The sequence below is a fragment of the Anopheles arabiensis genome, chromosome 3, assembly GCF_016920715.1.
Source record: "Anopheles arabiensis isolate DONGOLA chromosome 3, AaraD3, whole genome shotgun sequence".
Lineage (NCBI taxonomy): Eukaryota > Metazoa > Arthropoda > Insecta > Diptera > Culicidae > Anopheles > Anopheles arabiensis.
The window spans coordinates 73133798-73160516 of NC_053518.1; the positions used below are offsets into that span (position 1 = coordinate 73133798).

A 26719-nucleotide genomic window follows, 5' to 3' on the forward strand; every position below is an offset into this window, starting at 1 on the left:
CCATCGTTCATTACCGTGCCGTGCGTTTGTACGGCTGCACCGGGAGCAAATCGGGCCCAAGCGTACATTACACACATTACGCACGACGGCAGCACCTTCCATTATCCAACCCGTAACCACAAACCAAAGCCCGGAATGAACCTGTCATCTCGCAAGGTATGCGAGTGCGTACGTGGGCATGATTTGTCCAGCACCAGCCCTGCCTGCCCGATAAGGCGACCGACTAGTTCGCTGCAATGCTGCTGCTGCTGCTGTTCGATGTGTTTGTCAGTTCGACACGTGTAATTACATTCATTTGGAAAATGTAACCCCGTGTACCGTGCCACCCTCCCAGCAGCCCCGACCGAACGACGGTTGCGTAGCGGTATCAAGATCAAAGTGTCCGCCCGATAACTGCCAAGAACAATTCTTCCACCACTCGCTCACGCACACACACACAGCAGCTGCCACAACTACGCACAAGCAGTTTCAACTTTTTAGCCCACCCTCGGAATGGCAATAGAAAGCTTAAAGGTTTGGGGCGAGGGAAATGATCCAAGTTGTATTGGCTTCCGCTGGAGGAAATGAAATTGTGCTAACTTTTACTTCCCAACGATCTCGCCCGTTTCTTCACACCACGCGCTTTCCCGCAAGAAAAGTCACATTTTTCGGCTCGCCTAGGTTACGGAAGCGTAACCCAGCGCTTGCATGTTAAAACTTTACCCAGTTCGACTACTTGAGACTACCAGCGTGTGGGTGAAGTGTTTTCGTAAACTGTGTGTGTGTGTACGTGTGTTGCTTCCACGTACACCTTTTCGTGCTGCCGAGGCAACCGTACACCGAGTGTTATTTTCACCATCCCCTGGTGCTTCCGGTGTGTCATACTCGAATGTGAAGTGGATTTTCCCACCGACCCACCGCACGTTTAAGTCGAGCCACCTCCGGGGTAAGCCACTTCTTGATCCTGCGCTGCCTGATTTGTCGTCAGTTTCGTCAACGTTTTTTTTCGAGAGAAACAAAAAGAAAGACAGGCAATAAGTAGACTCTCTCTTTCTCTCTATCTCCCATTCTCGGTGGTGCTAATGGAGAAGGGGGGAGTTCGAGTGAGGTGACAGTAATCGATAAGAAATAGGTAAAAGCTTTTAAAAACACTAGTACAAAGTTTCTGCTGCCGTCGAAGGAAGGGGTCGAAAATACTTTCGCAATTTCTCGGCTGCCGCTCGCTTTGAATCAACCTAATGGTACGAGTGTCTTTAAGAAAAAAACAAAGATGCCTTCAAGCAGGAGACGAACACTTTTGTGGTAACTTTTTGCACCCCACCACCGAAAAAAGTTTTGTCGCTAACTTCTTGCAGCAGCTTCTTTTGTCTTAAATCAAAAGGTTAAAAGCTGATAAGATTTCATACGTGTCGCTACGCCTAGAGAGCCTACACCTTCGCACGAATATTTGCCTACTCACGCATGTCTCGTTGCCTTCGCTCTGTTCGCCCTGTTTGATAAATCAATTTTTTTGTCCTTGCATCATTCATCTTTCCCTTCGGTGCTCCCCGTTTTGGCGCAACACACCAACAACCTCACCTCAAACCCCCCGAAACGTGACGGGCACAATCTACCAAATGACACCGAAAGTGTTCGGACGAATTATTTTGACATGCATGAGGGTTTGTGAAAGATTCATTTCGGGGGAAAACCCGATGCGTACCGCATGCAGCCAGCCAACCGGTGGCGTTCGCTTAAAAGCAAACTCTCGTCTACGCCCGGTCTGCACCCGTGACGTGAGTACGGCGCACTCGCACTTACTCGCCCATACCGTGGGGCAAATGTGCGTTAATAGAGGTGAAAATATCACCATCCAATCTAGGCCGGGTGTCGTGGCACTGTTTGCCAGGTGTCGGCACCGGTGGGTGAAAGGATGAAAATGTTTTCCCCATTTTAGCTCCGATAACAATAACCTCTCTGCTGCTGTTGCTGCAATGCTTGCTTGCTTGCTTGCTGGCGTCTTCTACACGTTCTCGGAAAAGGGTGAGTAATGCGTGGTAGTACCGACAGAGCGACGGTACGGTACGGCTGCGTTGGAAAACATCAGGTCTAGTACACAGCTTGACGGGATATGGTTCTTTTTTGTACTGCACGTGACCTGTGCACTGGTTTGCTGTGGTGAGGAGATTTTAATTTCTTTCATAAACATGTTTGCTAGGAGTTTGGACCGGCCCCGCAAGCACTGGATGGCTTTTGAATAAAATTATTAAGAGAGGGGAAGGGTGGAAATGGCTTTTGCTTATCAGCAGCACCATCATGTTACCAAGCTATAGAAGTATTAGCAAAAATAATTTTTTAATGTTTTTTTTATAATTTCATATCATGTGAGAACTTCTAAGTTATTATAAGATTAATATTTCATACATGATACAAGTGGATAAGTAATAAAAAGCGTTAAAATGTCTTCGAAAGTTTAACGAAAAAAATTTAAATATATTTATAACGAGTAGCAAAATACTAAAAACTACCGAGTTATAAAAACAAATAGAAAAATAAAAGAAATTATTTTCTATACAGAAATACAAATAAGCGTTGACAAGCCAGTAACAAGATAAAAGGTAAATTAAAAACAAACAAAACCTGACAATATATGCACAGCGATATATGCACAGCCATAGCAAAAAACTGGGAATGAAAAACACATTAGCCAAAAAGACTTAAACAAAGCGACAATATGACAAAAATGTTTATAAAACTGCTTACACTCAGTTCGAATAATAACAAACAAAAAGATGATAAATTTGACTGATCAACCAAAATTAGAGATAAACTCTAAGAAAGGAATAGCAAATATAAAAAAAAAACATATAGGAACGTGATCCATCTTTCCAATTCATTGAAACAAAACACTATTAGATGAAGATGTTATCAAATGCAATTTAAAATAATACTGTGTTTACAGAAACGCCTTTAAAAAAATTTAAAAAAACTACTCCACACCAATGCAATACGTTAACTGACCGTCATATTAAGTGTCTTCAACGTCCAACAACTACCGTGATACATCACCATCATCCTTATCCAACAAAACACTTGCTCACACTTGTGTAAGCCTTTCGTAAGTAATAGCGTTTCACCGAACAAATGTTGTTTGGATTGGCTTCACTCGCAACTGAAACCAACCAAAACAATAGTAACAAGAAGAAGAAAAAAACTGCATCTGCACAGTACCTTACGGGTAACGCCTTGCTCTCCCTTTTTAGCCCACCCAGATAGAAACCGCTCCCGTGCTGTCCTGTACGCGAACCTTCATTTTTCACAACCCCGCTGCGGGCGGGAAAAAGTACGGACACGGTCTTGTTATGACATCGAGGACCGTTGTTTATTTCATCGCCTTCAACATCCTTTCCAAAACACTTCACCACAATATCATTCATCACATGCTCCGTTGTTGAAGAGGAGCGAGAGAGAGAGAGAGAATGAAGGCCATTCTTGTTGATCCTTCCGTGCAACGGTGGATCCGGTGTTTCGGTATCGAGGAGGCAAAGGTTGGCAATGGTTTTTAGGGACGGGCAACTTTCACTTGTTTGAAGATAAATTGCACTTTTATTGCCACTGCCGTTATTCGTGAGGCATACACACCGATCACACCGGCCATCCAGGCAAGGAACGGGAAGGTAGAGGAAGTAAACAAAACAACCCCAACGCCCCACCAGGGGGGAAGAAAAATTGGACGGACAGAAAACAGAGAAAGAGAATGAATGAATGAAAAAAAAAAACAAACAGGGCTGGATGGAAAGTCTTTCCCGACTTTGGCGATCCAAGACCGATGCCGTACCTGGCGCACGTAAACAGGCGGGAAGGCGCCAAGGGCAGGAGAAAAACAATGTACACCAAACAGATTTTTCTCTGTCACTTTGCACTTTTCGTTCAGGGGGTGAGGGAGACAAGCGATGCGAAAAAGGCGCCATGGAAAGAGAGTCTCCAAGGAAAACTGATTGCACTGGGGAGCACGAAAGGTGAACGGTGGCCAGTACGGCTAAGCAAAGGACAGGCAAAGTTTTCGAATAAAATTTAACGAATCATCGAATTTACGAAATAATGATCAGCATGACAGCGTGCAAAGGACAGTAAAAAATAAACTTCTGTACCTGGAAAGAGGATGGGATGGGAACGAGTGCTAAAGATAAATATAACTTGCACCAACCAAACGCCCTCTTTTACTTCAGCTCCTCGAAAGCATACCGTTTTGTCGTCATTAAGTGGTAACATACACACACACAAAGCTTGACAGCTCTTCAACTCAAACCATTGCTTGCAAAAGAAGAAGATGATTGGGCGATAACCTTTTGCCGAAATTTGCTCTTAAACGAAGCATCAAAAACAAAGCAGGGAAACGCACACCAGCCAACCGACCTACCCTATGCACAGTCAGCATGCGCGTTTGAGCCGTGAGCCGGCAATTGGTGTGGATTAAAGTGTGTACCGCTCGATCCATTATGTATGCTGCTAGGGAGGGGGGGGCGAGAAAATCACTGCCACCTGCCACCGACGACGAGTGCTAATTTCCATCACCCGGGCGTAGGGATGGAGCGTGCCGGATGGAGCAGGATGAAAGAAAATCAAACGCTTGCCGGGTGCCGCAAAACCGCGCAAGATTGATTAATAAATCAATAGCGCCGGGGCGCGGTGCACATGGAACGAAAGCATGGTGCTTGCTATTCCGCGGCTTTTGAAGTGGTTTGCGCTACGATCGCGCGCGCCCGACGGATCTCTATGAAGAGCGGAACCGCAACACATTGAGACACACGGCACATTAGGGAAGGTTAGATAGTGTGTTAGTGGTGGCTGCTGGCTTTCGATACATATTTTAGGGCGCTTAGCACACCTAGATTAAGTGTTTGAGTGAAAATCGGGCGTGATGAGATGGTAGCTGTCATCGAGCAGAGAGAACTGGAAGGAGGAATATCCTAATTAATTTCTTCAATATGTTTTATCGCTATGTTGGAAATTGTTTTGGGGTTTTTTCACAGCAGCATAGTTGAACAATCATAACCTCCGTCAACCTGTCATGTCATAACAAAAAGTCAGAATACACAAGTTGGAGTTGCAAAACAAAGATGCCCGACTTTTGGTAGTGCACAACATGCACACACCGTTATTTGCGCAATTGACACAAAACCACTAATTAGTTTGCGTAAGATTTCAGCCCCTATACCAAGCCGATGGTGCTACTGCACGAACCAATGCTGCCGCTCATGCCGACCATGTTGAAGTACATCCTGGGATGGGTGGTTACGCATTCTTTCCATGGACGGCGGTCCAGTGTCGAAATTCCCTTTTCGTTGCATCCCGGCCAAAGCCGCAAAAGCAACCGCAAACACCTTTGAAGCAGGAAACCACCGAACCGAACGTTGGTTGCTTGTCACGGTGGAAGAGGCAGAGCAGGGTAGCTGGTTTTGCGGTACGGGTACAGACACCCGGAACCGGAGAATCCAGCAGCGTACTTGACGCTTAACACATTTTCCAACAATTGCTCCCCGGAGCAATGTGTCTTCCTCCGGTCTTTCGTGCGCTACTGCTGGGATGGGCTTACAATGCTCTACCACCATCACCACCTCCAACGCAGCCACTCCACCAGCACACGAGAGAAACACGATAAAAAGAAACATTACAGTGCTGTGGCGCTGAAAGATGGTCCGGTTGCTGCATATCCCCCTTGGGTGGCGAGATGCGATAAGGCTCTGGCAACCATGGCATGGCTGGGCTTCCCACGTATACCCTACCCGCTCCTTAGACAGTCCGTAGGCAACAGTCACGCAGTGCAGTGCAGTCCGTCTACCCGTGTAGCAGCTCGCTCCCCCCGCCCCCCCAGGGGTGGAATTGTGAAATCTAGCATGCAATTAACAGCGGCCAGTGGCTTACCATCGCCAACCTCCCCCGAAAACCGCCGTGTTATCACGCCGTGCCGACACCGGGGCCAGCCTGCCAACTCGTTTGTTGATGTTTCGCTCGGGGATTTCGGGTTGCGTTACGCAGCCTCAGCTGGTGGCAGCGAACGGGGGCTGTATATCTTTTTCCATCGCATTCATTGTTGTTTACACAACGGGTGGTGGGTTGGTTTTTGGTGGCTCAGATACCACGAAGATGGGTGCATTTTGAAAACGATATCAGGGGCGGCTCATGCACAGCGCTGCTGATGCGAGCTTCAACAACATAAACAACAGGTTTGGGAAGCATCTTTAAACGCCTCAAAGCCTTGGGCATGATTAAACTTCCGCAAAAAAAAGGAACGGAAAAACCACCACGCGAATCCAAACGATTCCATTCAAGGGAAGGCTTGAATTAAATTAAATCGCTTCTTGCACTCTTTCCAGCCCAGAAACACACAGAAATCCATACAGAATGCTGCATGGCAAAATGTGTGAACAACACAGTGTGTGTTCATGAAGGCGCACCAGAAGAAGAAGAAAAAAACAATCCAGCAAGCTGACATCTGTCAAGACCGATACGCCCGAGACTGGAAGACTAGCGAACTAGACAAGCGGAGAGCGGAAATAGATAAGAAATACAGCCCAGTTCCTACGGTACGGACACCCACACACACAGGAGCAGCAAGACGCTCTATGGTGAATATTAAAAACAAAAACCCGGGCGCAAGTACAATCCGGCAACGCTCGAAAGCACAAATCCGGATGGGAGAGGTAGACGTCTCAAAAACAATCATATTCAAAAGGCTGTCCGGAATTGGACTTTGGAGGAAAAGGGAACTGGGGGCCGGGGTCTGAAAGCTATCTCGTTGCTGGCAGTTGTTGTTTTTAGCTTTCAAATCCCGCAGTTCCGTCCTCGCCATTGCGCACCCCGTTTTCGCCCACCGTCGTCGTTTGAATTAATGTGCTAAAGTTTTTCCATAAATGTAGAAACGGGTGTTTGCTTTGCAATGGACCGGTTGACATTTGGGAGAAATAATCAAAATGGGCGAAAAAGTGCATTGCACTGTCGGTCGGGGATGGGTGGCGACGCAGGCGTTTGCCGTACTGAGAGATGAATGTCTTTAATATTATTTTACGGCCAAAACCATTCCAAACCGAAAGTTATGTTTTTGAAGGTGTAATAGAAACATTTTAGGGAATGCTTCTTTGGCATCAAGTTGCACCAAGAACAAGAACTCAAAAACATCAACCTAATTGAAACGTTCTAAAGCCAACGAGCGATCACATTCAATCGACATATCGCAACGACATCTCGACGGCACCAGCGTGACAAGTAAATTGAAAAAAGAAAGCTCTAGCTATCGCCCCTCGCCGGCTGTCAGTTTGATCACGCGACAAACAGTTAATAAACTCGCCCTGATGCTTCCTTCCACCGTCCACCGTAGAATTGATTAGACTGTATTGGTTTGACAATTTTGACAGGTTTTGGGGTGGTTTTTGTTGTCGTTTTTTTAAAGCACAATTCGTCTGTCCCGAGCACACGCTCTAACGTTTCAGCAGCTTTATTTAACACTCCGGGGTGAAGATCAAGTTTCCTATCGTTCGGCTTTATGACTTGAAATGTCCTACGGTTGGGCTTTTTTTAGAACTTGCACTCATTGGGATGATGTCCGTTTTTTATTGTTGGGGAGTTATCGTTTCCTGGTACTATCAACAAAAGTGACACACATATACACACATACACACTGGTGTCGTATAGACACCAGCAAGAGCAGAGGGAAAATCAGAGAGAAAATCAAATTAAAGGCAAAACACGGCGCACACATCCCCGACTGCAGTCTCAAGAATTGCCACGTGGTGATGGCACTTGGGAAAGCAGAAAAGCATCAAGAGCAACAGCAAAAAGGAAACTTGCTTGAAAGAACAACAGAACAGGGGCGATACGTTACCATAGCATGTCCCAGTACTTCACAGTGCGCGCTAGGCTCGTATTTCGGTAGACTTTTCGTTTAGTTTTATTTTTACACACATTTGGCACATCGCGGCACAATCTTCTTCGCGCCGGTCGTCGTCCATTATATTTGAATCAACTCAGCTGGCCTACCGTGGGAGCACTTTGCTTTCGACTGACGCGGTTCGATTTGCTTTCTTTTTTCCCCCATTCTCCGTGTTCGGGGTTATGCTGCGCAAAAATGGGAACGTGTTTTTTTGAAATCCATTCCCTCGCAAACGGGGGAACGCGTACGGTTTGCTCAAATCAATTAACCCTACATTTCACCCGGATGCCAGGGAAACGCAATGCAGACATTGTCACAGTGGCCTGTGAAGTGCTGTTTCAGTTTTATGTTTCCGAAAGGTAAGAACGGATCGTGCCATCACACAAACCGCAAAAGTGGGAGGAGAGACTGAATGAGTACTCGAGAAAAAATACGCTAGCCCGAAAAAAGGACCCATGTTCCGATGTATCACTGTTCAAGCTTCCCGGTGTACATTGCCGAGGTTGAAGATTGGCAAACTGGGCAAAAAAAAACAGAACAGGATACTGCTTCGATCGGGGAGTAGTAGTCGGCTGCACAAACATTTGTCAGTAAACTCATTTTTTCAGTTCCGCGAATGCCGAGAGTGCCGACACGATCCATCGCTCGGTGGTTGCATTGCGCAGAGCGGACACTCGCTCAAGGACCACCGTTCGAAGCTGCGGGATCTGGTCGAAAGCTCTTTCATATGAGTTTCTTTTTTTAGTGTGTGCTTTTATATTCCAATCGAGATTCCACACATCTCCCGAATGGATCAAATTTCACTTCTATATGTCCAAGTGCTGGAAGTGCAGCAGTTTGTGTAGCAATTCGTGAAGTGAGCTCTTGATATGGGTAAAATGTTTTCCAATTCTTTACGTTTATTTGATACCTGAGACTAAAATCGGATGGTTTGATCGGAACTACAATCTTAAAAAATCTTGAATCTATGATATCAAACATGTGTTCAAATGCGCCATTATCTACAGCTTCTTAAGCCTCTGGCTTGATTTCGACCCTGTTCCAAGAAGCTGTTTTTCGATGCAAGAAAACACCAACCAGATCAATCGTGTACTAAAAACTCCCACACACGCTCCATTATCAATTGCTTAACAGCGTCAGCAGCTCAACACACACACACACACATACACCGGCATCTCCTACCAAGAAGAAGGTCAGATCGAGATCAGGTTCGGTTCCCACGAAGAGAAGGGATTAAATTTCCATTAACACACTACCACTCATCGCCATCTGTGTGCAGTGTAATTGGATTATGATGGCATTAGGCGCCCTCTTGTCGAGCGTGTTCCGAAAATTGCTCTTTGATGAGCTGCCGCTTGTTTGCGACGGAATGTATGATGTTGAAAGGGGAGAAGCCCATGCATGCCACCATCACCACCGTTCCGTGTCTTTTCAACAAGTTTTTAGCCATCTTCGAAGAAGCTGGCCTTGTTTTTTGGGGGGGAAGCAAAGCTAATTGCATCGTCTTTCATTAGCTGCATATGTTTTCCGGTTCCCTGCACGGCCCGTTCTTATAAGATCAGCTTTTTTGGGGCTGTACGCAGGTGATGATTTGACCATGCCGTATGAACTAATAAGTGAACCAGTTTAAATTAAACGTTCTTCGCTTCTAATATTCCTTCCCAGCCTCTCGGGCCTCTCCTATTACACGTGGCTTTATATAAATTCTTCAAAATCCACTTGACTTTGCTTCATCAAAGCAATATCCGCTGTGCCACACAACAATACTCGTACCCGTCCGACGTTAATGAAAATGCTTAACCGTTCATATGAAGCCACCCGGGCCCGGTTCGCGGCAGGTCCAATTAGAGCAGTGCGCTCCGTTTGAGCAAAGCCAGACCCGTGTGCTGTGTATTGCATCCTATTGAACCCGGTACGACATACCTCCATTTTCCAGTCGACTTGATAAACGCACAAAGCGATTACGAAAGATGTCGTGTCCCTTGTCGTCCTGCCCACTGTGACCGCCACCGTTTGAAGTGATAGATCGTGAGGCATAATTAAAACCTCTTCACGTGGTCGCAACGCAAGACACTGTGTGCACTGGTAGACTCCTCGTTCATGGTAGCATTGCAGACGCATTGCAGACGCTTGCAACCAAACCGGTGCACCGTGGAGCGGTGAATCAATCGTGTAGTCGTAGGCGAAGGCGAACCGAAACCCCGTGCAAGATGCTACCAGAGAACCGAGAACAAGCGCCGAGCACATTTCAGCCAATCAGTCATCAAAGCAGCAGGAAAAGGTGAAACATGGCTGCAATTCGTGTCACGTTCGCTCGCCGTACGACTTTGGGCGCTTTCGTAAGAAGGAATCTTATCAATTATTGCTCACAAGCAGCAGCAGCAGCAGCAGTACCGACAAGTCGATGGTTGAATGCACAAGCAATAGTCTGGTGCTCGTCGGGACAACCGTGTGACATGAGTTGACACGTTTACCGTCAAAGTTGAACTGTGTGTTGTCATGTGTCAACTATACGTTTAGAAGTAAACACTTGATTTAAATGCTGTTTTAAATGTACAGTCGTATAAATATTAAATCACCATGCCATTTGAAGATGTGTTTTTATCGTTTCTCTCTCTCTGTCTTTGTATCAGTCACATTATGATTTTCTCATCAATCCGTTACATTAAAAGCATTCCAGTTACGGTAAACAGCACCAAGCTGTCAAATTAACGAGATAAGACGCTAAGGATTATCGGCCGAATCTCATCGAAACAAATAATCCCTTTTGAATTTCTCAATCGTTCCGTAGAACCTTTTCCTCTCGCCGGAACCGTCTTCACCACGGCCCATCACCATCAACAAGCGCGCTTGTTTTGGTCGATGATAGGAATCGTTAGATTTATAACGACTGCTTGATCCTAACCTTGAAAGAAGGGGAGAACCTAATCTTCACGCACAATCGTTGCCCGGAAGCTCCGCAGCCGGGCCTATCTGCTTAAAGGCCGGCGAAGAAAAGGCTCGGATCTTCTTCCTCGTCTTCTCGCAGCACTCTCGCACGTTTCACATTCGCTACATTTTACCGAAAGACTTTTGATTTGATTGCATTTCGAGCGGTTGGGCTGAGGAAAGACACAGAAAAAAAAACAAACCACGACAGCTCGGTTCGGGCTCCATTGGGTGACCATTGTTCGATTGCTCGCTTCGCTTCGGTGGAATGGTGATAACATTGTTATTGACAAACATGCCTGCACAGTGATGAGAAGTAGAAGGATAAAGTTGTGATGATGGTGGTGACGAGCCCGTTGCTGGACCACACACACACCACTCATGCAATATGGTTCGGTCATCCGTTTATACCCCTCGCCGTAGTGGGCAGCTTCTTCATCGTCACCATTAATAGAAATGGTCCTTGATCCTTTTGCCAGTCTGACCCCATGCAAACCCTCTCACAAACTCACACACACACAATCGTAGAACACAATGGGGGCCACAAATGTATAAAGGTTTGTCTAGGCTGAAGTGGATTTTGTTTTTACATGTCTGAATTTTATTCGATTAGAATTCAACCCCCTTTTGGGGGATCCTTTCTGGTTCGGGGCACGGTCACCACATAGCACATTTGACCGCTACACAATCGATGATGGTGTTTGTACAAAAAAGACAGTTAAAAATAACCTGTTTTGGGCTGATTTTTATCTGTTACATTTGTCAAATGTCATATTTCTGATTATTACTTTGCTAGTGAATAATAATATAAATGATTTTTACTTGTGAAATTATCTGACATATTTCATATTCTCAATGAATCGTTTTAACTCTTTTTTCCCTGAATTCAGAATTTGATATGAATGTTTTGTATTATTACAACGTATATTTTGCAATTATTCTGATTGATTGAAATGTTTAAAAGATTGACTACACAGAAATAATTTTTTATACATAAACGAACGAAGTCTCAAACAGGATTCGAACGCAACTCCCGTTGTACGCAATGGACCGAACGCATGCAACGGCGCCACGAGGCTAGCTCCTTGTCCCATCGTTCAAACTCTGTTGTCTGAGAAGTGTAGTTTTATTCAAAAAATAAGATGATAATACAAAACATAGACGAAAAAATTACGATTTGATAACAACCCACCATAAACAATGTAGCTAATCAAATTATCTATCCGAATTCCACACCAAATTTATTAAAAATCCTTGCATTATGTACGATAGCATCAGCTTATCCCAACCATTCCCTCCCTGTGCACGGACTAAAAACAATCAAACCGTGCACAAATTAGTTTGCAACCGATGCATCGAGCGCAAAGCGAAGCACCCAATTCGCGCTACACTTTGATTAAAAATTAGTCAACATCAAAGACAAGCGCTCATTACACTCTACTCCAGCCGAAAGATGTTCACCATTTTCACCCTCCCCTCCCTCAACCATTCACCCCCTGCACAAAGTAATATCAGGGCAATCTATTTCAATCAATATTGGTTCTGTTCGGAAAAGGTTCTTGCCGCGCGTGAACGGGAAGCGTACAAGGGCACCATGTCGCGCGGGTTACGCCAACACGAATTCATACTCACCATCTCTAAGCGGCGGTGGCACTCAAGCGAACGATAAAAAAAAAAACATAGTAAGGGAGAGGTTTTCCCCGATTCGGTATGTGAATAATTTGGTGCTGCCTTTGGCGCGCGAAAAAAAAAATCCCCAGCCCAACGATGCTTTGATTATTTTGGATAACCTCCTACCAGCCGAGCGGGCGCAAAACCCCGAACGGGATGATGCGCCCGGATCATATCGAATTGTTCGATAAAAATATTCAAAGCAAAGCTGTGTAGTACAGCGTTTTTCAGGGGTTTTTTTTCCTTCTACCGCCACCACCCACCCTCCACGCATCGATTTAGGGGTCATGGAATGTGGCGTGAAAAATCGCTGAATCTCGTCCGGCCCGAAGAGCGAGGCTTCACTCAATAACGCTGCGCCGCTGCCGGTGGGTGACGAATTTTTCCTTTCGGGCCAAAACTTTACGGCTCAATAGCGCGGCGCAAACATCCGCCTTTTATCATGTAAATTTGATTGGATTTACTCGCGAATATTTTGGAGAGCAGCAACAAAAAAAAACCATGCGGAGGAAAGAAGCCGCTAAGCCAGGCGGCTGCGCCTTGTGTGATCGGGGGTCCATCAATTGATGGACGCAGTCACGCTGGGACGAAGTAACGCTGAGCGTGCGACAACCCGAGCGGGTTCTAGGTAGGTAGTCACCACCACCCTTGTAATCTTACCGCGCGTGATACGGCGGGAAAGGTTTTTTCACTTCAATGGAATTGATTTTCGGTGTGATGAAATTTGGATTTACTTTTCATGCTGCGCCACATTATAAATCACAACAAAGGCCCTTACTTGCTTTCTTCCCTTTTTTATGATATATGTCATCCGTTTTCGGGTACGCAGGAATTGTTGTAACCTTTTTCTTTATTGACACACTCTTGCAAATCAATTGATCAAACCACTCCCACATCGACGACGGATGAAATGTGGAGCGCGCATCAACTTTTAATAAAATTAACACTTTCCACATTATAGTTCATGAAAATAACTTTTCTTTCCAAGTCAAACATGTATGTGTGGAACTTACTCAACGGTAATGCGTCAAAAGGTAAACGTCTTCGTTGACTACCGATCGACACGACCATCATTACCCTCTTCCCTCGGCAAATTGCCATTCGCTCTCACCGAAAGCACACATTTGCATGCAAGCATCATCAGCCGTCCTAACGACCGGGGCCGCGCAGGCAGGCATGATTGAAGAGTATAAATCATCACACTTTAAAAGTCACTTTCGCCCGCCGGTCGCGTCAACACGGACAAGGAAACGGGCGTACTACATACTGCCGTGCCGTTCCGTGTGTTTCTGAGCCCACCTTAACGAACGGGGCCCGTCGTTTGAAATCAATTACAATACCTTTATCTTTTATCGAAAAATTGATTTAAAGTGCATGTTACCATGTGACCTCACGCTGCCTCTTAATGCTAAAAGCATACATTTTCTTCCTCTCGTTGCGAAACGGGGTTCGTTACTGCGTCCCAGACCCATAAAATGGGGAACCACCCCGACGCAGTGGCGTACTAGTACGTTCGGGCCGTCTACTCAACGCGGCAAACAAGGGTTGGACCCCGGGTATGGAGCGTGTGTTGTTTGCCCGCCGTAGAGTGGTTCATGTCCTGTAAGCTGGGGCTCACGTACGCCAACCCAGCCCCGCCAGCCAGCCAGCCATCGACAAGGATAATCGACATGTCGTGTGTACGGCTTTTTGTGTTGTGCTTACGGTAGAACAACAGTACCGGTGTAACGGCCCCGGTGTGATTATGGCGTAAAAGAGCTAAAGGAAGGACCGACAACAGCAGCAAAAAAATGGTAAGAGCAACAGTACTTTTCACATTTTTTGTTCTTTCACATACATCGCTAACAAAAAAACGTGCTAGCTTATTGTAACCCTTTAGGAAGGATAGTGCATCATGGCGTGTGTGTGTGTGTGTACCTTTTTCCGTTCGAAAAATAGAGCCAATTGAATGTAAATGTCGTTCGGGCGATTAGGAGACTAAGCGACGGCAGTCTTTTCACATGCCTCGAAGGAAGTAGACGTATGGGCTTCTGGGTCACCCCCTAACAACGCCGTCCAAAAAAAGGGGGATCAAACAAAAGTGCTTCCCGGAACGCAGCGAAATAAGCAGCAACACCCACCAAACCGAAGGAGAGCGACAACAAAAAATCAATAACATTAAAAGGACTTTTGGCGCTGCGCGCTGGGAATAAATAGGATGGGGCTGGCACCCCATTTTTCTACCGAAAACATAAAAAAACGGCAACCCCGAGAATGCAAACGATGCGATGAAAAGAACGAAAGCAGCGAAAATATTCAACGTATCCGGTAAAATACCTTGTTAACAAAATTATGGCATGAAATGGGGCATAACCCGTACGGAACGCGCTTTAGTCACGCGCACCGCTGTGATAACGCACGGCATGCAACAAAGGGGGGAAACGGGAATGAAGGGCGAAGGAAAAGGAAATGCATGGGTTCATTTTTGTTTTCTTCGGCCTCAGCTTACGACGTCAACAGGGTTGCAACAGGGTTAAATGGGACTTTTTGACAAAATTATTTTGAAAAGAAAATTCCGGGAAATTGTCGTATCTTGCTTTTTTGTGATTTTTGTTGTAGATAGCTTGAAATCGTGTTTTTGCTTTTCCAGACGAAAGATGTTGCTTGGTTTTGTGGCAGCCAGTCAAATTGATGCACCGTAGGTCGTGCGTCCAAATAATAAATGCTTAAATTAAAATTAAGAGTAATTGTTCTTAAATTTACCCTTCAAATTTCAAAATATGGAACCTGTAACCAGTTAAAACATTTCTAACAAAAACAATATGTCTTCTAATCTAAAATATATACTTCTGTATATCTAACTTCTACAAATCGATGAGAATAATTAGTAGAATTAGAGCAAATTTCACATTACAGAACGTATATGTTTCTAGCTATTGGGAAAAATAAATTACAGATTAGAAAACAACACCATCAGAAAGAGCACGCACACTCAGAACAAGAAAACTTGCAGATAATTTGTAGAGATCATTGAATCTCAAACCCATGAAATACATACATCATAATATGGATAGTATGTTGGTAAAATTTGAGGTAAAACCTCAAGAATATTTGTCTTTCATTGCAGAGCTTCCAATGGTTTTTTGGTTGTTCATACGTCATTGAAAAGACTCCTACGAATTACTGATCGATACCAGCATAGTTTGGAATCTTTTCCACGAATTTTTGGCATCGTTTTATTGACAACCAACAGAAAGTAGATCGTAGGGCCAACCATATGGAAAGCATTTAATTTTTTGGGGAAAATACAAAATCTCACCCTATGTGTCTCTGACAAATGAGAAATTCTGATAAAGAAATAAATAACTAAAGTTATAAATAGCAATGGGAACTTTAATGTTCTATAGCACGTGGCATCTTATGAATTATGCATAGTACTTACTAGTAGTAGTACTTAATAGTATGTAGATCTAAACATATAACCCTGTAAAGACTCTTGTGATAACAAAATCATGTGTAAAACACGCCAACACAAGGAGAAAGAAAACATACACATAAAACATCAAAACTCACATGCGCTCAAGTAATGATTTGCTTCCGAAACATGTTATATCCAACCAACTCAAATTCATCACACACCAATGTAAACATCATCCCGATGCAATCTCTCTATACGACGCGTTTAAAGACTCTTTTCTTTTTTTACCACTAAAATAGCTCTACATTCGGACGTGGATCGTAGTGCAGGAGTTAGAGTTGCCCGCCGGGCAATCGGGTGCATTCGCACAGACACACATTCGCTGACAGGTATGCCGCGGCGGTACATCATATAAAAAAAAACCGAGCTACACCGCGTGAACGACATGCCGTTTTCATTGCAACGAGCTGGGTTGTATGCATTTTGCAAACCATGCGATTTACCAAAACTCACCTCCTAGAAACACACACACGGTCATCATGTTTACACTGGTAAATACTAGCAAACAAATCATGTAAAATGTACCAGCACTCGGAATGACCCCGGTCGGTTGCAGGAGCGTTTTCTTGCTCCACTTTCGCTTCGCTCCACGAGTTCCACCGGGTACCGGGTACCATCATCGTGTGGTCAACAAAAATGTTGGTTTTAATGTTTTACAACGTGCTGCTGCTGTTGCTGCTGAATGGTGATGGGCGTTCTGCTGACGCTGTAATGGAAACATGCAGCGTGTGCAGTTTGCGTCCAGTCGTGAATTATCTATCACTGTACCGGTATGCGGCAGAGTTAAATAGTGCGCACAATGAAACTATAAAGCAGCTCGGTAAGTGTTGTTAGTGTTTTAAATATTGGTTTAGCGTTTCGTAAAGATAAAATGTTATCCAAATAATAAATTTATCATATTGCAAGCACACTGCACCGATCGATTACCCACTCAAGTGTTGGCCATAAGGCCAAAGGAACACACGTATTTCATTGGGTTCAAACTTGCTGCGTTTGACCGGTCCCGGTTGAACTTTATCCACTCCGGTGCGCAACTACGATTTGTTTGGGGCAGTATTTTATTTCCACCGAGCGTTCGAGTTACAAATGCCTTCCGGAGCATAAGATTCTTCGCTTCAAAGCTTCCCTTAAGCACCGAACCGCAATGAAGAATGTAGGTTACCGTAGCTGACAGCCTCAGCTCCAGTCCACTCCAGGCCCTATCAACACTCCGGGCCACCCTGAAATAGAGACGGAACTGAAAATCTGAGACATTATCGCACCTTCAATTTTCCAATAACCTTTACGCTTATTGGCCAACCATTCCGACACAGGCAAACACATGTGTGTGTGTGTGTGTGTGTTGGCAGTAGACTTCGAGTCGATTCCGTACCGTATGTGTTCGAGCAACCGGAACGGCAGAACGTAAAACATCGTATAGACATATGCACGAACGTAACGGCACGGCCGTAAAAACCGTAAGGCGAACTTCCACCAAAGCACAAAGCCGCCCGACTTGATTCCATCCTTCGACTGGCCGTGTCTGGCCACTCGTATCGGCTTGTACACATACTTCGAGAAGCTTCAAACACCACCAACCCGAGCAAAATAACCAACAACTTAAGGTACAACATTTATCAGTGTCAGCCAATGAGGTAGAACCGCTCGCTTCCTTTGTCCATTTGTAGTTTGCAACTACCTCAAGGCTCTCTCTCTCTCTCGCTGCCAGTAATTCCACAGCAAGACAGCTAACGCACCCTGGTGAAGTGGTGGGCTTCGGCTGCAGCAATGCCGTTTGCAGCGTTTGGCACGGCTTTGGAGGTCCGCTGGAAAACTCCCTCTTCTTCCGGCTACAGTGCTGCTACACATTACGCGCAGGAAGCGGAATTTCTTTTCAACACTCCAACGCCCCCTTCGGCACAGCCAGCCGCACCGCAGCCCGAAAAAAAACCACATGCTTAAGACGCGTGTAAAGGATTCGCGGCCTGCTGCCAAGGAGTTGGCCCAGATGGCTCCCGAGGCAAATGAAGCGAGAAGCCAAGCCGCAGATCCGGCAGCTCGTGCAGAAAGTGCAATCGATTGCGCTGGTTGGATGGGTTCTCGGCTTGGGTGTAAGAATGATGTACGGTTTTTGGGATTTTCACGGTGGCTGGTTTGCACTCTGGCAGATATGGCCCAGGGGAGAGTTCCAGTAGGACAATCCCTGGGGAGAATCGCGAACTAAGATACGTCTTTGATTGCTTTCCATTTGATATCGTGCAGCAAGCAAAAGATTTGAGTGAGTGGTACATATGTTTTGAAAAAATGTGAAATTTGATGGGAGACGGGTCTGTTCAGTTACTACGCAATTTGGCGTATTTGTCTTATCGACGTTTCATCGAAGAGTTAAGCTGAGTTTCAATCATGTAAAGTGTTCTGAAGTTCTTTTCTATTGTGACATTTTTGTAGGACTTTGTAGATCATTTTTGCAATACACGTAGACATTGCAGTCTTTTTCATTCTTTATTTAAATTTCTTATTTCTTCACGCAAATAATGTCGTAGAATTACTGTAGAGAAATTACTGTCTCCTTCAAAAGGGTTAACTTTAAAAAAGCTAGCAACTAAAAACAATTGCATAGGAACACGATCGACATATTAAACTCTGCATCATTTAGATAAACGTCTCACACATTCATCTTCTTCAACGCTAAATTGCTCATAAAACTCTCGACACCTCCTCTTTTCTGCTTCTTCACACCTACAAGTTGCCGCAGAAGATGGATGTTCGTGGAAGGGGATTAAACACGAATTACCAATTTCAATCAAAATGCTAATGATTTTACTTAGTGCACTCGATTGGGCTCCATCGGGTCGAAGCTAAGACACCGAGAAAGCCCTTTTTTTGTTTGCTACCTGCGACCAAAAACCACCCGCCCCAGAAGCCGAGAAGTGATGCACAGCACAGCGGACACACTCAATCTTCATCCCGTTGTCGCCTGTACGCCTACCTACGGGGCGATACCCCGAAGCACAGCCCACAGGCCAGTAAAATGCATGTGATAAATTAAAAACAAATAGAACTATCGTTAAATCACTGCCCGGCCCTCCTTTCTCGCACTTTGCGATCTGGACAAGCCCTCGTTGCATGATGGCCCGGTGGCAATAAAACTTCATGAGCCCTCTACACACCCATTCACACACACACACGGACACATGGACCAGTGTTTCTGGGAAAGTTTCGCTGGCACGATGTACGAACCTGCCCGCGCGTATGTTGCACTCAATCACTCACACCGAAACACGGGGGCCAACCCAAAAACCCTCCCACCGGTGCATTTTGGTATCGGAGTACGGCGAGTCCGTAGTAGGCAGCGTTTCGCGTATCCCATTAGTGTACGGTGTACAGCGGGAAGGATCCATAATGGCTTTTGTGTTATCTGCCAGCGGCTGCCAGGCGGGATCGGGCAGCAATCGGGGATACCGACCTTTGCCACCCCCATCCGAAACCCTTCCAGCGTACTCTTTCAATCTCTTTCTCCTGCAGGTACGGTTTGCATCCGCCGCGGGACTTCGAGCCAGCCCTCGGTGAGGTGAGAAGCTCGTTTCCGTTCTTTTCACACGCCGGAATTTGCACCTTCCCAAGCGAACTGGGTGGGTTGTGCTAGAAACACCTAGCCTCCCCACCCCCCTTATTCCGGACGTAAAACCATTTAACGATTCGCTTCCAAAACATTCACCTCTGCTCTGCACCATCGCGGTGGAGTGCACCGAAGAGAAGCACTTAAATACTTCAACCTTCAAGCAATTGGAGCGCTTTGGTGTGATCGCCTGCATACACACACACACACACACACTCGTGTGGTGTTGTGTTGGTGGTTATGTTATAAAGCCGAAACAGAGCACGGTGTATCATCCAGAGTGGCGTAAAATGGGATTAGAGCACTATCCGCCCGACAATGACGTATGTTATGCGAATGTGTTGGCAACACTGGTGGCCAACTAATACACAGCTGACGGTGTGCATTATTTTGGCAGGAGCGATTCTAATTTGTATTGAATGCAGGTGAGATTTGTGCACGGCCAAGCAGAAGAACACGCACGCACACGTTTGATGGCTTGATGTCTGAGCTTGTTAGTCTTTTATCCCTGACGACTAAATAAACGTATTATTGTGCAAGAGGGTTGAAAAATTGAAATCGTGCATGAAAACCCTTTGTGGTCGTGGGTAATTTCTTGACGAAAATCATTGGAACGAAGATAGTAATAAACCTTCTTTGTGACGAATAATCTTTAAAATATTCTATAACAGGGTTTTCCACGATTTATTGGTCAGTTCCCATGATTTTTTGGTGCGTTTCCACGATTTTTTGGTCATATTCCATAGATTTTTGGTTCGTTCCCATAATTTATTCGTATTTTCCGATTGGATATCAATACAATTGGACCAACAAGTTCTGGAAAATGACCAAAAAATCGTGGGAACGCACCAAAAAATATGGGAACCCACGAATAATTGATGTGAACCGACCAATAAACCCTGTACAATTCATCAGGTCATCTGGTCAATCTCTTTTGGCTTTGATAGGGTCCTTAAGAATCATTGAAATATTAACACTTAACTTAACACAACAAATGTATCTACCGTGCCGACATAGCAATGCTTAGTAGTTATTCCGATAGTTCGATTCCGAAGTGATGATGATCTTCTTCATTTGCCATAATTACCTTAGTTACTACTGGCCACCTGTGGATTTAGCAATCTGTGACATGATTGGAGGCTTAATTTGAATATTCAATTCTTCAGGCTGCGTAACCTGCGTAAACCCATCACGGATAAATTGTGGACAAAGTCTTCGTAGGATCGGCTCTGAGAGCGATCATAGAGCCTAAGATATTTAAAGTGTTAAGCTGTACTACTCTCTGAAGTATTGCAAGCAATCCGACATTCAAGTTACCAACATATTCCAAGAATCTTAAACACATGATGTCATTATCATTAAATCGTTGGCCAAATTGGCCATATTGTACCACTATTTACACCAACAGCATTTCAATATTCATTAATCAAAAGGACCAGTTCAAATAATGAATCGAATCCAAAAGATCCTATAGATTTAGCTTTGATCCCATTCCCAGAACACAAATAGAAACCTCAAAAAGATTATCTCCACAAACGATCATAATAAATCTTCCAAAGTGCGTTTTGGACAAAATCAAAATAAAGGTCATCATGGTTCCATTTTAAAAAATGGAAACACATTTCACATGATGCTCTTAGTCTCATTTCACTTACCAACCTTCACCCAATCCGAATCCGGACCGACCGGTTTGCAGACCGACTTATTGCTAACACACCCCGTTGTGTCCACCAATCAAAGTCAATATTTTGAAAACACATCCTGCCCTCTCTCGTAAATTAAATTCCCCCACAGTACACAGAAGTACCGGGGTACAAAAGATGAAAAAAGCCTCAAAACACTACCGGACGACGCTGACGCAGAAACGATGATGTCTCTGTTTTTACAGACCTGGGACCTGGAATTTAATTTCGTTAAGCTTACGTATCCAATTTTGCGTAGAAAAAAGTAGGCACACGCACACACACACACGGAACCCTGTTTTATGGGGCTGTTTTTACATCGACCAAAAACTACAATACAGCCTGGTTGCGTATTTACATTGCCGCTCCCTTTGAAGCAACATGAATTGATTTCCTATCCCTTGCCGCAAGTGTGTCTGTGTCGGTCAGTGTGGTGGCGGCACTCATATGGTGCGCTCAATACCCGGTTTGAAAACAAATAAGCACAAAATTAATTCCATTGAATACAGCCGTCGTCGCTTCGGGACTGACCATCGGTTCGGCAGGCCAGATAAAAGCAGAAGCAAAATAATTACTAGCTCCATGTACGTGCTTCATGTTCTTCCCCCCGGTTTTTGCGGGATGATAGACCGCTTTCCGTAACGACAATGACCTATAAAACATGGTCTGCTGTATCGTTGCCTTTTCAGCGTGTGTGTGTGTATTGCAATCAAAGCTTAAGGCTTGCTTTTTTGAAGGCATCATGTCTCTCTACTTCATACACAATATATGTAACCTAAAAAAACCACACACAAAAAACACCCAAAATAAGATCGCAGCTCATACGAGCTCATAACAGAGACGGTGCTCGGTTTCGGGTATGTTTTTGTGAGCGTGTGTATGTGTGAATGTTACCCCCAAAAACATAACATAAGGAGTGTACGTAAAATATTAGATACGGTACCTTGTTTGCTCTAGAATCGGTTACGCTCGCTCGAACAAGCTCACACACAAGTCCGGTGGATGGAGTCCGGTGCCCGCAACACGGTGGGATCGTCTTTTCGACTGCTCTTGCACCGGGGTCGACCGGCCAAGGGTCCTCTCTGGACGGAGCACAAACACACTAACTTACACACACATACACACGCGCACACACACACACTAACACTGCTCAAGAAGCTCAGCCCGTACCGACGCAGCAAGAGCACTGCTGTGGCAGAGAAAATTTAATTACTATTCCGTTTTCCCAAACCGTCCCCACCGTTCGCGCGCCCTTTCCCGAACCAGCGTGTTCCGTACACCGGCACCGGCGAACACAGGACGACTACTACTGCACTGACTGGTACTGTGACCCATCCGCAGATATTCGTTTTATTTTCCGTAAGCAGCACACACCACACCGGCAAACACACATACACACACAAAATCACTTCTCGTGGGGCACCGACTCGACAAGGGCAACTGCTTTACACTTATCTCCACCGCCTACTCTGTACCGTCTTTTATTTTACAGTGGATTGGAGCGTTTCCCCCCCGAGCCCCTCGGGAGCTTGGGCAGAACGGAATGAACCACGAGACCGGTTGTAACCGTATTTTCAATAACATTAAGCGAAGAGATTGGTTATGTCGTTATCGTTATTTTCTTTTTTGGGGTTTGTTTCCCACTGTAAAATACTCATTGTCTTTAGAGCACTCGCTTACGAGTTGGTTATGAATGTTTTAAAAGCAGATGTGATTAATGCTTGTAACAGTTTTGAGGTAAGCATCAGCAACTTCTAAATCAAAACTTCAAACGCGCGCTGCCTTGCAAATAACGCAGTCCATCACTGGATGGAAATTATTACCGATCGTGGAAATCTAATTATTTTGCACTCAATTTGACGGCATCGGGTTTGACCGGTGAGTGACGGAAAAAAGCAAAAAAAAAATAGGAAGGTTGGTACATAAAACAATCGTTAATAAAGATGGGTAAAACATACCAAAAAAAAAACGGGTCAGAGGAACACCAGCGCCACAGTGAACTTAAAAGCCAGTCCAGCCCTTTTATCAGGTGTTCGGTTCAGGATGGCCAGCAGGCAGGCAAGCGAGCGTCCGTTGTGAAAAGCGGAGGTAAGGGAGTGAAAAGTGTTTTATTGCATTATGTTTGCAAAAATCCTCCAACCACCCGCACCAATTTGCCAGCTGACCGGGATGAAAAATTCGTCGATAGAGTACTTTCTTCTACACCGCAAAATCTCGCACCCGCTGTGACTACCCCCCTTTCTCTCGCTCTCCCCCCCCCCCCCCCCACCAAAGCTGCCATAATTTCGATTAGCGCTGAGCCACCGACGCACTCACAGGCACGTTTGTTATTATTTGCACGAGAGCAATCCAACAACAACAAAAAAGAGGGAAACGACGGGCGGTTCCGTCTCGTGAACCGACGCAATAAAATACACAATTTATCTCCCTCCCGCTTCCTACCCCACGCCGCCTTCCTACACTCCACATTCCCACTTGGGTGTGGGGGGGGGGAAGCGCGAGTGTATAAACAAAATATAAAAATTGGCCCACGTTTTTGTGTGTGAGCCCGGTTGTGCCAACCAGCACGTGAGCGTGAAACGGTTTATTTTCCGTGGAACTTAATTTTGCGCGCGCGAACGTGCACGCGGAAAAACTCGGAAAGCACAACGCTGGCCTGCAACAGAGCGTGAGACAGAGTGAGAGAGTGAGAGGATGTGGAGGTGAAGGAGAAAAAACGAACGCCAAGCACCACGCCGACCGACATGAACGGGCCACGGGACTGTTGCGAAAGCATAAAATTGGCCGAAAAATACTTGCTAATTGATTTCAATCTTTTTTTAGGACTTTCACCCCTAAAGACCCCCTTTTGGCCGCTGTTCCGACTGTTCCCCTCCCCGAGGCACGGTGTTGGTCCAAACACTAGGCTAGGAGGGTTCGTTTGTTTTCTGTGTTCTTTTTAGTGTGTGTGTTTGTTGGACGACTCTTTCCTATCTTTCATTTGCCACTTCACATCGTTGATCGTTTTCGGCGGATGGAGGTCTTTTTTTGGTGTGTGCTGTCTCTGTGTTTGTGTGTGCATTTTAAGTTGCTTTTCCTTCCGTTTGGTCGCTTTCTCTCTCTGCTTTTTCCTTCTCAGCGTTTTTTTTTTGTACTGCCCCACGCTTATTTATTATGTTGCGAAAACCACTCAGATTCACTACAGGGCCTGGAGGCCATCCATCTTCGCCGTGGTAGGTCAGCACCAACCGATGGCCATTAAATGTGGGATGATTTTATTTCAGTTTCAGTTTCGCTCCTTTCCCGCCCGATTTACGCTGTGCGGGTGTTTTTACCTTTTTTTTTATTTTACTTCCGCTTCTTCTATTTCCCACCACCACACTTGGAGGCGTTTATGAGAAAACGAATACTACAGTAGAAAAACCTACATACACAGGCAGGAAACACCAGCACGAGCATTGGGAGGTTTGGGAAAATGTTTAACGATGTTTTATTTTCCACCATTCACGGCGCGAAGATGAAAGTGGACGCCTGTGTTTGGTGTGGACCGTTTTACAACTTTTCCTTTACCACACCGGTATATTTACCCTCTGCTTTGCTTTTTTTGTAATCGTTAGCTTTTTCTCCCCATGACTCATTGTCGGTGCACCCTCCCCCCTCAGAAAAAAAACCTAATTACAAGCCGATTCCGTATCCGTGGTGATTCCTCTTGCGCGTTTCGCTTAATTTGCACCGTTAAAGAATTAATGTTTGAGTGTATTTTTTGGGTTTTTTTCTTCTCTTTTTTTGCGCTCTCGCAAAAGAACACAATAAAACAGGGAATGCAAGGCCGGTGGTATTAAACTAGCTTCAGGTCACCACCACTACAGGGGTACCCCTTGTACAAAGGGGATTTGCTATGAAGCAACCGAAAACACTTCATTACATTCAGTCCGGCGTTGGACGGGAGGCAGACAAAAACAATTAATTAAATGCCTATTAACGTTTTGTGCCGAAGAGCTGTTACACAATTAGTGTCAAACAGGGTGTGCAAATATTTGTTTAAAGTTTTTTTTTCTTATTTATAATTAACATCTTTTTAGTTTCTTTTTGCTCAAAATTAATCTCAACATTCCCTGCCGTACAAATAGTCTTCATTTGCTTGCTATTTTTTCATTGCTGCTTTCACCAACGATACAAAAACAATTACATTTCCCACCAGCAACGAAACAAACTTCTCCTTGCTCCTGTTCCTTTTTTTTTGCCACCCAAAATGCATTCCATCACGCCGGTGGCACGCCCGTGCTTCGTGACGGAATGTGGCCGCTTACACAACTCTTGTTAATCTTAATTAAAACGTCTCCCACGACACAGTAAGACACGAGCCAGTGTCTCGGCCAGCACGGCAAACGTGTCCGGGCTACTGCCACTGCTGACGCGACTAATCCTTCCGACCGTGTCAGAAACACTCCCAACACACCTTCCCTTCCTGCCTCTTCTCCCTAGAGCCGCGATGTACAACCCGTGTTCGGTGTCGCCAGAAGTAATTTTTACGCTAATCCTTACGCACACAACCGTACCCTTCCGATCCGACCGGTCACCGTGTTTTGTCCGTTTGGGCACCGTTAAAGAAAGAGAAAAGACACGACCGCACACACACTTACACACACCAACACGGCCACAAAAGCCCCGTTGCCTGTTGTGTGTCGATCCCCTTTCCGGTTGGATTTATTGCTATCGGTAAATCACTCAGCCCGTCTCGGCCAGTCCACGTGATGTCATTTTTATAGCGAAAGGTATAAAGAGTATTATCACTTAGTCCCGGTGCAGGTGCACCAAGCAGAGGTGGCCTGTGACGTCCGGTGACAGGCCCGCTGATCGGGTACGTCCGATAACGGCCCCGCTGTCCGGTGGCACTGTGGCCGGATATCCGCCGAATCGTTCACCCGTTTGCACGCACGCAGCACGCAGCGTTTGATGGACGTCAGTCCCACGGAAAGGCGACAGCGTGTATGGCACGACACGGACGTATTCTAGCTTAGACACACACACACACACACACACACACACACTCTTTCTCTACGTACGTATCCGTTTTAGGTTGAAGTGGAGCGCTATTGACAGCTTACTCAGACGGCACACTCGCGTTGACTTTCACGCTGTGAATGGTACACTGAGTACGCACTGGGGACTACACGACTTGAAACTGACACTCGACGGCACAATGTTTCGCTCTCGGAACAAGCGCGGCTAATCCCGACCAAGTACAACTTGGAACTGATGTGTCCTGGCGCGAGGATGGATGTTCTAAAAACGCCGTGTCGACCATGCCGACTGAACTAACTCGGACCAGCGAGTGGGGGAGTCTCTCAGCCGGTTTGTTTGGGCCTCTCTCCGTCTGTTTGGAAGTTCGATTCGTCGCTCTCTCTCTCTCGCAGTTCTCGTTCGCGTGGGGAAGGTGTTGACAAGCTGCGAGGGAACTGTCTTGAACATCTCGTGGCAGGTGGAACCGGTACAAGAAGAATTAATTGTAAGTG

General features: G+C 45.4%; 1 protein-coding gene across 4 annotated transcripts in view; it reads right to left on the reverse strand.

The window, feature by feature from the left end:
• LOC120901976 (opioid-binding protein/cell adhesion molecule) overlaps nucleotides 1-26482 on the reverse strand; it is a 90595-nt gene extending 64113 nt beyond the window's left edge. Inside the window, exons 1-2 of one of the 4 annotated variants that reach the window (XM_040310383.1) lie at nucleotides 26312-26482; nucleotides 22168-22410 (exon numbers count right to left, since the gene is read on the reverse strand). The gene's annotated coding sequence lies outside the window, so the exon portion shown is untranslated. Of the gene's footprint in view, nucleotides 1-22167; nucleotides 22414-26269 lie in introns of all 4 variants that reach the window. The other 3 variants (XM_040310382.1, XM_040310380.1, XM_040310381.1) reach the window with 3 other exon arrangements.
• Nucleotides 26483-26719: the final 237 nt, after the last annotated feature.